Source organism: Balaenoptera borealis (genome assembly GCF_965194805.1).
Source record: "Balaenoptera borealis genome assembly, chromosome: 4".
Taxonomy (NCBI): Eukaryota; Metazoa; Chordata; class Mammalia; order Artiodactyla; family Balaenopteridae; genus Balaenoptera; species Balaenoptera borealis.
Genome location: NC_138861.1, coordinates 75,171,239 through 75,185,047, shown reverse-complemented (window position 1 = coordinate 75,185,047; position 13,809 = coordinate 75,171,239). Strand labels below are relative to the sequence as shown.

At 40.4% G+C, this 13,809-nt stretch overlaps 1 protein-coding gene across 5 annotated transcripts in view; it reads right to left on the bottom strand.

Moving 5' to 3' along the window:
* LOC309627933 (uncharacterized protein) overlaps positions 1-13,809 on the bottom strand; it is a 146,117-nt gene that overhangs the window by 37,201 nt on the left and 95,107 nt on the right. The gene's annotated exons all lie outside the window — the stretch shown is intronic.

The following is a 13,809-nucleotide window of genomic DNA, read 5'->3' as shown; positions in this document are numbered from 1 at the left end:
AAAGTCAAGTATGCTTCTGCCATTCTACGTTAAGCTGGCTGCTGAAAGAACAGCATGCACGTGGCCCCGCCCCCCGTCTTGAGGACCCTGGGGTCTAATGAAGACAGGCACTGTGCCATGGACACCAGTGAACCACATGAAGACACAACTTACTAGGATCGCTGAGTCTAGTGATGAATGTGTGATATTCACGCCTAAATCAGGGTCATAAAGAAGAACCCATTCAAGGTGGAAGATAAATACTATTGAAGTGGATATCAGGTTTAGTGGCAAATGTTAGACAATATTTGCAGGCTTGTGTTCTGGGTCTGACTCTACTGCTAAATACACCATGTGATTTGGGACATATTATTGAACCCCTCTGTTTCCTCATTTGTAAAATGAAGACAATACTTCTTGCCCTGTCTGCTGCACAGGGCAGCTGGGAAGCTCAAGTGAGATATGGTACCTGAAAGTTCTTTGAATCACACAAAGCACTTGGCAAATATAAACTACTATTACTAACACTTTGAATCATCACCATCATCAATGTTTATGATTACTTCTGCATTTGTTACATGACAGGCACCATGGACAAACTTTTCAAAGATATGTCAAATGTGAAGCATATGATCTTGCTGTGACATTAGCTACAATAGAGTGGAATTGAATACAGAGCAGATCTGATTTTGAAATGACATTTTACTAATGGGGGCTCCCATAAAATTGTAATATGGCTTTGAGAATAAAGCTATGGCAACATCCCAGCACATTGCAACCTAGAATGGATCCCAGGGCCAACATTACTTCCTCAGAGTTAACTAATTGGTTAAGGACATGAGTAAATTCCTCCAGACCACTGGGTGCCAATTAGTGCTAATTTTGGCTATAATGAAGAATGGGCTGAAACCAACCTGAAGACATTTAGTGGGATAAATGTAAAGTCATATTCCTAGGGACAAGGAATTTTGGAAAACAATCATTGGTTATCCTCTCATTGTTTGGAAGAGCCCAATAAATAGCACTGAGTGATGAACCAAAAGAGAAACAAGACAATGGCATAAGGCCATTCAGGCAAGACTATTACTTTATTACTGATAAAGTTGATAATGAAGAAACTGACTTAAATCTATAGACAAGTAGGCTTCACAGAGCCCCACTGGATTATTGCCGGCTCCCTGGGACGAAAACTCCTTGCAAAACTTACAGCACGGGGAGAACAGGCCAGAGCACGTGCTTTCTGTGGGCCAGCTTGCTCCCAAAGAAAGAGAAGAGAGAAAGGCACTGAGTTAAGGATGTCCATTTTCTCCATCAGATGAAGTCACTCCTCCTCCCATCAGATGAAGCCACTTCTCCTTTGGGAAGACTGAGTGAGAGGAGTGGAGAGAGCCCAGGCCTGGTTCAGGAATGGGGTTCCCACCACACAGAAGGAAACATCAGGAATGGGGAAAGAAGTTTGTCCCTCTGTAAAGCATGGAGGCCCAGAGAGAATATGTGAACTTTCCAGGATTGGTGGCAGTGTCAGGGCTGAAAGCCAGAGCTGTTTTATTTATCTGTGTTTAAAAAAAAAAGAGCAAAAACAGAAAAAGAGAGACCTCCTGATTTATTAGCATTGCACCTGAAAAAGTTGGGCTTTGGGGTTGTTTCATAGACTACAAAATTAGCATGAAACTATTGGTCACATGTGTGGCTTAAGTATAGGGTCCAGATCACAGAAAACAACTAATCTGTTCTCCAAAACTTTCTGGAGAATCGTATTCAACTCTATGAACCGCACTTTATTAGGAAGATTGATGATGCAGGGAGTATAGAAAGATATGATCAGGATACTAAGAAGCTGAAACAGAACTGGAATTTGGAAAGTCCTCACTGAGAAGAGGGAGGGGACTTGCTTCTGCAGAGCTCCAGAAAAAAGACAGAACCAAGAGCAGTGAGAGAAAGTCATATGGAGGCAGTTTTAAGTCAATGGAAGGAAGAACTTTCTAACATATGCACACATACACACATACACACACACACACACACACACACACACACACACGTCTAGCAGTGAGCAGGATGCAAATCTGATCATGTTGCCCCCTTTTAAAAACCACTGGATGGTTTCCTAGTCCTCTTACGATAATGTCCAAAGTCCTTAGTAGAGTTTACGAGTTCTTTGTGGACGGGCTGTTCAGTTGGTGTCCAGCCCCAGCTCGTACCCTCTCCCTGTCACTCCGCTGGCTGCAGCCACACTGACCTTCTTTAGTCCCTGGAGCACAGCAGGCTCCTTCCCACCTCTCATCTTGAATGTGCAGGTCCCTCTGCCTGTGTGGTCTTCCTTCTTTTCTATACCAAACCAACTCCGGTTCATCCTTCAGATCTCAGTTTTCCCATCTTCATGGAGTCCTTTCTACCTCCTGGAGGAGCTCACCCCGCCCCCTGTGCTCCCCTTCTTAGTACTTGTCAGAGTTGTGGCTTTACTTGTCTTCTTTGGCCCTTTAATTAATGTCTGTCTCGCCTACTAACCCATGAATTCCACAAGGGCAGGGAATGTATCGTTACTCACAGTATCCCAGAGCCCAGCACGGTGCCTGCACAGATCTACTCAGCACAGACCTCCTGAACAAGGAGGGGAGGGGAGGGGCAGAGGAGGAGGAAGAAGGGACTCCCCAGAACTAGAAAGATTCAAGCAGAGGATATGAAGGACCATCTTTCAAGCAAAGGGTTGAAAATATGCCTGTGCCGGTGGAACGACTGAACAAGCTCAAGCCAGTCAGCAAGTATCTGCTAAGCACGTACTGTGTTCCAGGAGCTAGGTACAGTTCTGAATCAATGCCTGCACTGATGTATAAGAGAATTTTCCATTCTAAGAGCTGGTGATTACACGGAGCAAATCTGTTTAACACCGTAAGACAGAAAAAGAAAAAATGAAAATGTATGACATCCAGGACCAGGTTTCCATCCCAAACTGCAGTCATATCTGACTTCATTAAAGACATATTATGGACTTTGAGTATTGGAATTACTCCTTTTTGATGAGCCATAGCTATAATTAACAAAGAATGGGAGAAGGAGAATTAAGTTAATATCTTGTGGGAAGCAACTGTGAGAACTAAAATAAGGAACCACCCTAGTGATTCCGACTAGCCTTTCTTAAGAGTACACTAAACAAAGCCCAACTGAGTCTGTTTCCAGCGAGTCCTTCCAAAGAGTTCAAATGTGTAAGGACAGAGATGAAAAAATTCAAATTCCCTTTTACCAGGATGTCGCCAGCAGTGAAAGCCTCCATTTAGAATTCCTTGTTTTTCCAAATGTAACTTTCACATTCTAAAACCATGTACCTCTGATGGAAGATTGAAGCCAGACTTTGGGCTCCTGCTGTCAGGAGAGGTGCGCAGAGGGGATCATGAATGAACTGAAGGAACAGAGGCTCATGAAGGAATAGCCCAGAGCTGATTCTGGCCTTAAAGAGAACAAAATGAACTCTTTAACCATTTAAATTTCTCTGTGCAACTTATTTTATTCTTTACTCTCTGGCTTAGTCTTGGGAGATGCATCCATTGTTATTAAATATATATCTGCTCTCATTTTTCCTGGAACATGCTGCCCACAGATGGCCATGTGAGAAGCAGCTTGAAAACAAATTAATGCCACACTTCATGGCCTCTGCCCTTGGGACATTCAGCAGTCACTGCTTTCTCTGTCCAGATGTCTCAACACCTAGAGAATGTACTCTTGTTCCCTTCTTGTGCATCTACAAGAGTTTTGTGCCTGGGAAGAGTTTTGTTGTATTTTAAGATAAGAAATATCATACCAGACTTGTTGACAAAACTGAAAAAAGTAAGAACATGGAGAAAGACTGAAGATACAATTGGCAAGGAGATAATTAACGGAGCAAGATTCTGGAAGAGGTGCGAGGGGTCTAACAAATGCTCATTCATCTGAAAAGTCATTTTAAGACTCAGTTCCAGAGGTCTGCTACAAAAGCTCAGAGTTCTCTAAATCGGAAACTATTCAACTTTACAACTCCTCTACTGCTTATATTTGTTTCTTCTTATCAAAGTAATATAGTAAAATAATAATAATTCAAAAAATTTTTCCATTCATAATACAAATTTAAACTATATTGGCTTCATGGCACTGAAGCTGTTTGAGTTCCCGTTAATTAAGGCCTGAATTGATTAGTAGATTTAAGAATCACATTTATAAATGTAGTTTTCCAAATGCCTATATAACAGAATAAGCAAGATATAAACAAACAATGTACTATTCAGCCATAGCCAATGGGTAATTTCCTGGACACAACAGTGTCAAGGTTCAGTGCTTAAAAACTGCGGAAAAGTGGCTGTCAAATTAATGGCGAAAGTACAGGGAGCCGACCTCTGTGACCATCGGAATCTTAAGATTCATTGACTCATTTTAATATTTTTCAAACCAGTTAAATGACCCAACTCTGGGAAAATGTGACATTTACTAGGCATTTGAGAATGATTAATTTGGTATGTGTATCTTTGTGCTTTTTTCAAACTTTGTATTATGGAAAATTTTAAACATATGCAAAAAAGAAGACAGTATAATGAAACTTCATGTACCCATCACCCGTTCTCCCTGCAAATTATTTTGAAGCAAAGCTCACATGTCATTTTATTTCCTCTGTGTCTACGTATTACAATTCTATTATTTTATATACGTACATTTTTATACATCTTTATTGGAGTACAATTGCTTCACAATGCTGTGTTAGTTTCTGTTGTACATCAAAGTGAATTAGCCATATGCATACATATACCCCCATATCCTCTCCCTCTTGAGCCTCCTTCCCACCTTCCCTATCCCACCCCTCTAGGTGTAGAAAAGCACCAAGCTGATCTCCCTGTGCTATGGGGCTGCTTCCCACTAGCTATCTATTTTACATGTGGTAGTGTATATATGTCCATGCTTCTCTCACTTCGGCCCTGCATCCCCCTCTCCCCGCCACATGTGCTCGAGTGCATTCTCTATGTCTGTGTATTTATTCCTGCCCTGCCACTAGGTTCATCAGTACCATTTTTTTTTTTTTTACATTCCATATATATGCGTTAGCATACGGTATTTGTTTTTCTCTTTCTGACTCACTTTGCTCTGTATGACAGACTCTAGGTCCATCCACCTCACTACAAATAACTCAATTTCGTTTCTTTTTATGGCTGAGTTAATATTCCATTGTATATATGTGCCACATCTTCCTTATCCATTCATCTGTCGATGGACACTTAGGTTGCTTCCATGTCCTGGCTATTGTAAACAGTGCTGCAATTAACATTGTGGTACATGACTCCTTTGAACTATGGATTTCTCAGGGTATATGCCCAGTAGTGGGATTGCTGGGTCATATGGTAGCTCTATTTTTAGTTTTTTAAGGAACCTCCATACTGTTCTCCATAATGGTTGTATCAATTTACATTCCCACCAACAGTGCAGGAGGGTTCAGTTTTCACCACACCCTCTCCAGCATTTACTGTTTGTAGATTTTTTGTGATGGCCATTCTGGACGGTGTGGGGTGATACCTCATTGTAGTTTTGATTTGCATTTCTCTAATAATTAGTGATATTGAGCATCTTTTCATGTGCCTCTTGGCCATGTGTATGTCTTCCTTGGTGAAATGTTTATTTAGGTCTTCTGCCCATTTTTTAATTGGGTTGTTTGTTTTTTTAATACTGAGCTCCATGAGCTGTTTGTATATTTTGGAGATTAATCCTTTGTGCGTTGTTGCAAATATTTTCTCCCATTCTGAGGACTGTCTTTTCATCTTGTTTATGGTTTCCTTTGCTGTGCAAAAGCTTTTAAGTTTCATTAGCTCCCATTTGTTTATTTTTGTTTTTATTTCCATTACTCTAGAAGGTGGGTCAAAAAAGATCTTGCTGTGATTTATGTCAGAGTGTTTTTCCTATGTTTTCCTCTAAGAGTTTTACAGTGTGTGGTCTTACATTTAGGTCTTTAATCCATTTTGAGTTTATTTTTGTGTATGGTGTTAGGGAGTGTTCTAATTTCATTCTTTTACATGTAGCTGTCCAGTTTTCCCAGCACCACTTATTGAAGTGGCTGTCTTCTCTCTATTGTATGTTCTTGCCTCCTTTGTCGTAAATTAGGTGACCATATGTGCGTGGGTTTATCTCTGGGCTTTCTATCCTGTACCATTGATATATATTTCTGTTTTTGTGCCAGTACCAGACTGTCTTGATTACTGTTAGCTTTGTAGTATAGTTTGAAGTTGGGGAGCCTGATTCCTCCAGCTCTGTTTTTCTTTCTCAAGATTGTTTTGACTATTCGGGGTCTTTTGTGTTTCCATATGAATTGTAAAATTTTTTGTTTTAATTCTGTGAAGAATGCCATTGGTAGTTTGAAAGGGATTGCACTGAATCTGTAGATTGCTTTGGGTAGTATAGTCATTTTCACAATACTGATTCTTCCAATCCAAGAACATGGTATATATCTCCACCTGTTTATGTCACCTTTGATTTCTTTCATCAGTGTTTTATAGTTTTCTGAGTACAAGTCTTTCACCTCCTTAGGTAGGTTTATTCCTAGGTATTTTATTCTTTTTGTTGCTATGGTAAATGGGATTGTTTCCTTAATTTCTCTTTCTGATTTTTCATTGTTAGTGTATAGGAATGCAAGAGATGTCTGTGCATTAATTTTGTATCCTGCAACCTTACCAAATTCATTGATTTATTTCTAGTAGTTTTCTGGTGGCATCTTTAGGATTTTCTATGTATAGTGTCATGTCATCTACACACAGTGACAATTTTACTTCTTTTCCAATTTGTATTCCTTTTATTTCTTTTTCTTCTCTGATTGCCATGGCTAGGACTTCCAAAAGTATGTTGAATAAGAATGGTGAGGGTGGACATCCTTGTCTTTTTCCTGATCTTAGTGGAAATGCTTTCAGTTTTTCACCATTGAGTATGATGTTTGCTGTGGGTTTGTCATATATGGCCTTTATTATGTTGAGGTAGGTTCCCTCTATGCCCATTTTCTGGAGGGTTTTTATCATAAATGGGTGTTGAATTTTGTCAAAAGCTTTTTTTGCATCTATTGAGATGATCATATGGTTTTTATTCCTTAATTTGTTAATATGGTGTATCACATTGATTGATTTGCATATATTGAAGGATACTTGCATTCCTGGGATAAATCCCACTTGATCATGGTGTATGAGCCTTTTAATATGTTGTTGGATTATGTTGGCTAGTATTTTGTTCAGGATTTTTGCATCTATGTTCATCAGTGATATTGGCTATAATTTTCTTTTTTTTGTGATATCTTTTTCTGGTTTTGGTATCAAAACTACTGCAGCTTTCTTTGGATTTCCATTTGCATGGAATATCTTTTTCCATCCCCTCACTTTCAGTCTGTATGTGTCCCTAGGTCTGAAGTGGGTCTCTTGTAGACAGCATATATATGGGTCTTGTTTTTGTATCCATTCAGCCAGCCTGTGTGTTTTGGTTGGGGCATTTAATCCATTTACATTCAAGGTTATTATCGATATGTATGTTCCTATGACCATTTTCTTAATTGTTTTGGGTTTGATTTGTGGGTCTTTTTCTTCTCTTCTGTTTCCTGCCTAGAGGAGTTTCTTTAGCATTTGTTGTAAAGCTGGTTTGGTGGTGCTGAATTCTCTTAGCTTATGCTTGTCTGAAAAGCTTTTGATTTCTACATTGAATCTGAATGAGATCCTTGCTGGGTAGAGTAACCTTGGTTGCAGGTTTTTCTCTTTCATCACTTTAAGTATATCCTGCCACTCCCTTCTGGCCTGAAGAGTTTCTGCTGAAACATCAGCTGATAACCTTATGGGGAATCCTTCGTATGTTATTTTTTGCTTTTCCCTTGCTGCTTTTAATATTTATTCCTTGAATTTAATTTTTGTTAGTTTGATTAATATGTGTCTTGGTGTGTTTCTCCTAGGGTTTATCCTGTATGGGACTCTCTGTGCTTCTTGCACTTGGGTGACTATTTCATTTCCCATGTTAGGGAAGTTTTCCACTATAATCTCTTCAAATATTTTCTCAGACCCTTTCTTTCTCTCTTCTTCTTCTGGGACCCCTATAATTCGAATGTTGGTGTGTTTAGTGTTGTCCCAGAGGTCTCCGAGATTGTCTTCAATTCTTTTCATTCTTTTTTCTTTATTCTGCTCCTCAGCAGATACTTCCACCATTTTGTCTTCCAGCTCACTTATTCGCTCTTCTGCCTCTGTTATTCTGTTATTGATCCCTTCTATTGTATTTTTCATATCAGTTATTGTGTTGTTCATCTCTGTTTGTTTGTTCTTTAGTTCTTCTAGATCTTTGTTAAACATTTCTTGTATTTTCTCAATCTGTGTCTCCATTCTATTTCTGAGATTCTGGATTATCTTTACTATCATTACTCTGAATTCTCTTTCAGGTAGATTGCCAATTTCCTCTTCATTTATTTGGCCTTATAGGTTTTTACCTTGCTCCTTCATCTGTGACATATTTTTTTGCCGTTTCATTTTTTTTTTTTTTTTTGATGGGTGGGATTGTGTTCTTGTCTTACTGGTTGTTTGGCCTGAAGCTTCCAACACTGGAGTTTGTAGACTGTTGGGTAGAGCTGGGTCTTGGTGCCGAGATGAGGACCTCCAGGAGACCTAACTCTGATGAATATTCTCTGGGGTCTGAGGTTCTCTGTTAGTCCAGTGGTTCAGACTCGGAGCTCCCACCGCAGGAGGTTCGGCCTGACCTGTGGCTCATGAACCAAGATCCAGCAAGCCACGTGGGGTGGCAAAAAGAAAAAAAAGAGAACAGTAATAAAGAGTAAAGAATAAAATTAGACTAGGAAACTAACAGATATGTTAGAATATAAAAATAAAAATATAGATGAAACAACTGGAAGGTAAAACAGAAACACAATAGTAAAAAAGAGAAGAAAAAAAAAAGAGGGAAAAGGCCTTAGCTGTGGGGGTGGGGCTTAGGCAGGGGCGGGGCTTAGGCAGGGGCAGGGTTTAGGCAGCAGGCGGTGGGGACTATGCTCAGGACCCACAGGGTTGGACAAGGCCTTCAGGGTGGTGTGGGGTGGGGCTTAGGCCCAACAGAACAGAATAGGCCCAGGCGTGCCTCTGGTCTCAGAGGGTAGGGGACCTGGCCTGGGAGCCCAGCAGGCTTCCCTGCCCAAGTGGGCGGGGCAAACGCCCTCTGCTCCTCTCCCCCTCCTCTGGTCCTGGAGGGCCCCTCCTGGCCTGCCTCTCCTGTTCTCCCCCACCTCCCTCCTATGCCCCCAAGACCAACGTGGCCTGGAGGGGGCCTCTGAGGGCGTAGGACATGGCCTGAGAGCTGGGCAGACTTCCTGATTGTTCAGGGGAAACGCTGGGCTCACTCCCACCCAATCCGAGCCTCCGAGCGTCCCCCCAGGCATGGGAACCCCTCCCCACTCCCAGCCACCCCTCAGGGGCACCAGTCTTGTTGGCCTCCACTTCTCCTCCTCTTCAGTCCCCCCACATCCTACCGGTTTGCTTGGGGGTTCCTCCCATCTCCTTGGGTGTCTAGGTCCCCCACCAGCATCTGGCAGGCACCCTAGTTGTGGGGAGACGTGAACTCTGCATCTTCCCAGGTCACCATCTTGACTCTGCCCCTTCCAATTCTAAATATTATTATCAGTGCTTACCTCCTGGGATTGAATTATCTATCAGTCATCAAAGACACTTAATAACAACAACAACATCCACAAGTTTCTCAATAAATATTTGCTGATACAATGAACAAAAGTGTAATATTTATTAAGCACTTACTGTGTGCCAGGCCCTGTGCTAAATGCTTTGCATGCACTGTCTCATTTAATGTTTGTAACAACTCTAAACCATAAATATCTTCACATTTCAGATGACAAAGCAAGTGTAAAAAGATTGAGGGACTTCCCAAAGATAAAGGCAAATTCAATGAAAATGAAATCAAACTAAATTATATTGTGAATATAGAATAACAGCAAAGCATGAATGACACTTGATATTTTAATTAGGTTCAGAATCCAGGCCCTTGAGAATGAAAGTAAATGTGGCAAAACATTAAAAATTGGTGAATCTGGGTAGAGGTATATGGGAGCTCTTTACAGTATTATTGCAACTTTATGTTTTAAGCTATTTCAAAATAAAAAGTTAAAAATTTGAAGTGGGCCCATTTTCTTCTCAACTAGCAAAGTTCAAGGTAGACCCTGACTGATATTTTGCACAATGGGCAGGATTTCTCTTCTTTAGGGTCCCTCTGAAATGAGAACCTAAGTCAGGCTTAGGTTTAGGTCAGTTTTTTGTGGGGTTGGGAGGAGGGTCATCTCAAGAAGCAGAAGTGAAGGGATGGGGAGAGTGACACAGGGAAGAAGAAAAAGACAACACAAGAACTCATTATTAGTTTATCTTTCCCTGTAGGCACCTGAGACTCAATCTTGCTGGGGACCGGTGGTAGCCAGCCTCCAAGTGGGTCCCCAGTGGTCCCTGCCTCCTTGTAATCACACCTCTGTGCAGTGTCCTTCCAGACTTCACCAGGGTTGGTCTGTGTGACCAATAGCATACAGCAGAAGTGATGTTATGTCATTTCTGAGATTAGGTCATAAAAAAGACTACGGCTTCCATTTTGGGCACTGGCCCTCTCTCTTTCAGACCACTAGCTCTGGGGGAAGCCATGTGGTGAGGAGCCCTAGGAAGGGGTCCACATAGTGAGGGGAATCCTCCTGCCAACAGCCACATGAGTGAGTTGGAAGTGAACCCTTCAGACCCAGTCACACCTCAGATGACTATGGTCTTGGCTGACACATGGTTAATCTTGTAAGGAACTCTGAGCCAAAACCACCTAGCTAAATAAGCTGCTCCCTGATTTCTGACCCATAGAAACTCTGAAACAAGAAATTTGTGTTATTCTAGACCTCCAAGTTTGAGGTAATTTGTTACACAGGTAACTAATATAGGACCCTTTGAGGAACTGTATTAATACACCTCAGAAACCTTCCATCACAGTCTGGGAGGCTGAGGCAATTATCCACATAACCCGAATTCCAGAGTGGGCACTGGATGTGGGATGCTGTCAACATGCCAAAGCAAACACAGACGAAATCATAGTGGGGCTGAGAGTATGTGAGGTGGGGACACCAATAAGCATCTGCTGAAGTACTTCATGATAATACTGCCTTTAACTTTTCTAGGACAACGTACAGGTTTCATGTAACATGAAGCTCTCCTTAGGCACATTCCCCTCTTTATTTACTGTGTTAGTCTTTCAAAATCTGCAAAGTTCATCTCACAGAAGCATTAACCTAGCCAGAAATGGAATTTTTAAGACAATTTTTCTGATTAAAAAAGTCATCTCTCTTATTAAAATATATTTGAAAATACAAAATAACCAAAGAAGAAAAATTTAAAACACGAAAACAAATGCACCGTTCACAGACTACCACTGTTAAAATGTGGGGCCATTTAGTGTGCTATAAAAATGCATATACATTTTTATTGAAATCATATTAGTCATAGGTTTATAGATGCTTTTATCACTAAAAAATATATTGAGAGCAATTCCTAATGTGCAGTGATACGACTTCAATGTCTAAATCTTAAACACACCATTCAATGAAAAACAATAAACCATATCAGGTTTCAATTATGTTTTCCAGAATGAGGAAGTTAGCAGTTGGAGCTCTGAGCAAGTTAGGGCGTGGCATCACTTATTTAAGCAACACTAATAAACCCCATGGCTTGACCACGATGGAGGAATTTCTGAGTGTAGAATGAAATAACCTTCCAATTGTGTTTCTCAATCTCTGTTAAAATTTTTCATCAAAAGTAAAAATGAACTGAGCCAGTGGGTCAGCTTCCTCTCTTCAGCTGCTGAGCCACGAGTCTGGCCTTGTACTCATTTCACACTTGTTGTTTGACCAGATGCTCCCTAATGGCCTCCTCTGTGGGGTTAGGCACACGCCAGCTCCAAAGCAATTCTCCTGAATTCAGTGCTGGCTTCCGCCAGAAACAAGTTTTTGGGAATAAAAATGCATTCCATTCCTTCACTAATCTAGAAGAGAGAATGAATACGGAGAGGTTTAGTTGTTTAATGCACAAGAGAAACGTAGTTCAGGATCAAACATAGATCTGAAAGAGTTAATGTGCTCCTCTCAACCCCTCGTGGGCCTAATCACTCAACCTGGATGTGCAGTGTGTATGAGGATCTGCTGACTGTTCCACCTAATCTGGGAAACAGGATGGCAGCTATAAAGGTCATTTGAGGACTTCCCTGGTGGTCCAGTGGTTAAGACTTCGCCTTCCAATGCAGGGGTACAGGTTCGATCACTCGTCGGGGGCTAAATTCCCAAATGCCTCGTGGCCAAAAACCCAAAACATCAAACAGAAGCAATATTGTAACAAATTCAGTAAAGACTTTTAAAATGGTCCACATCAAAAAAAAAAATCTTAAAAAATAAATAAATAAACGTCATTTGGATCCATCTAGTCCTGACATCTCTCTTATCAATACCTTAAGGGATTCTGCATAAGAAATATAAAAGGATTAGTTAAGAAAATATGAACTCCTAATGGGACAAGCCATACACAGTTTGCATATAACATGGGTAGTTATATCACAATTTGCAGGTAGCATGGAGTATGGGTCTGATATTAATTATTAATCTTCCCTCTGTAGGACATAGTGCCTCTGTTCTGGTCCTAGTCCAGATCTTTCTTTTCTTCTATTGGGTCAGATTCTATGCTTCTGACCTCTACTGTACACTTCTGTGTTCTAGATGGGTCTCTATGTGCCAGGAATAGAGTCGTGAATAAGAGACTGATCACTTTCTCATATTAGGCTTCATTCTCTCTTCAATTATTCAAAAAATTTTCACTCTCAAGGTTCAGCAGGGTTATTTCTTTTGGTTTTGCAATTTTCATTCTTTTTAAAATTGCTATTGCCCAATGCCAATGTATCAGAAATTAGGGCCTCTTAAATACTTTCTGTAGCAGGATGAGAGTGAATTGGAATCCTCTAAAAATTTAAAAGAGGAAAAGAGAATCTTCTAGGTTGGATATGCCTGAAATGCAGTCTTATTATTTAATAAGTGGCTTTTCTTCTAGAGTTGTGCCTCTGTTCCAATACAAATGTTTCCATTGCAACTGCCTGTTCTAGAGGACAGAGGTTGGCCTCATAGTGAACAGCTCTGCAGGCTAACTCTGCACTGGTTATGAATTTCAAAACTTCCTTGAATATTCTTACTTTATATTGTTTGAAAACTTTTGTGAATCTCAAAAAGTTAGAAAAAAGCCTAAGAGTCTATCTACTCTTAGGAAAATCTATAAGGTTTTAGTGAATATAGGATAAATCCTGAATATATATGACATGGAAAATGGCAGATCAAAGAAAGGTATTTACTCTTGGGGAAAAAAAAAAAAAAAAAAACCAGTAAGACCAAGTAAAATTTCAAGGCAAATCAAAAAAAATTTAATTCTATTTAAATTATTTCAATAATTCTGAACCTGAAGTTTTTGATTCCCATGACATCATCCTCGTCTTTGGATTTCTACATTGTGGAATGCTGCTAGAAACCCTGTGTCTTGTCTGTGAGCTCCTGCGAGCTGACCAGATGGACAAAGCACATGACTTTGCTAAGAATGATTCAGAGACCACTTTGGAAAAAGGACTGCTCTTACCAGGCACAAATGAAGTTCACATGAATTGTCCACTGTTTCTACCAAGCCCTAAAATTGTAAGACAACCCCAGTCACTAAAAATCAAAGGTAACTCTTTATCAGTTAAATTAAGCAAGAAGACAAGAAGAGTAGAAGCAGAAACATGGATTTTGATTACTTCTACTATAGCAATAGACCTACA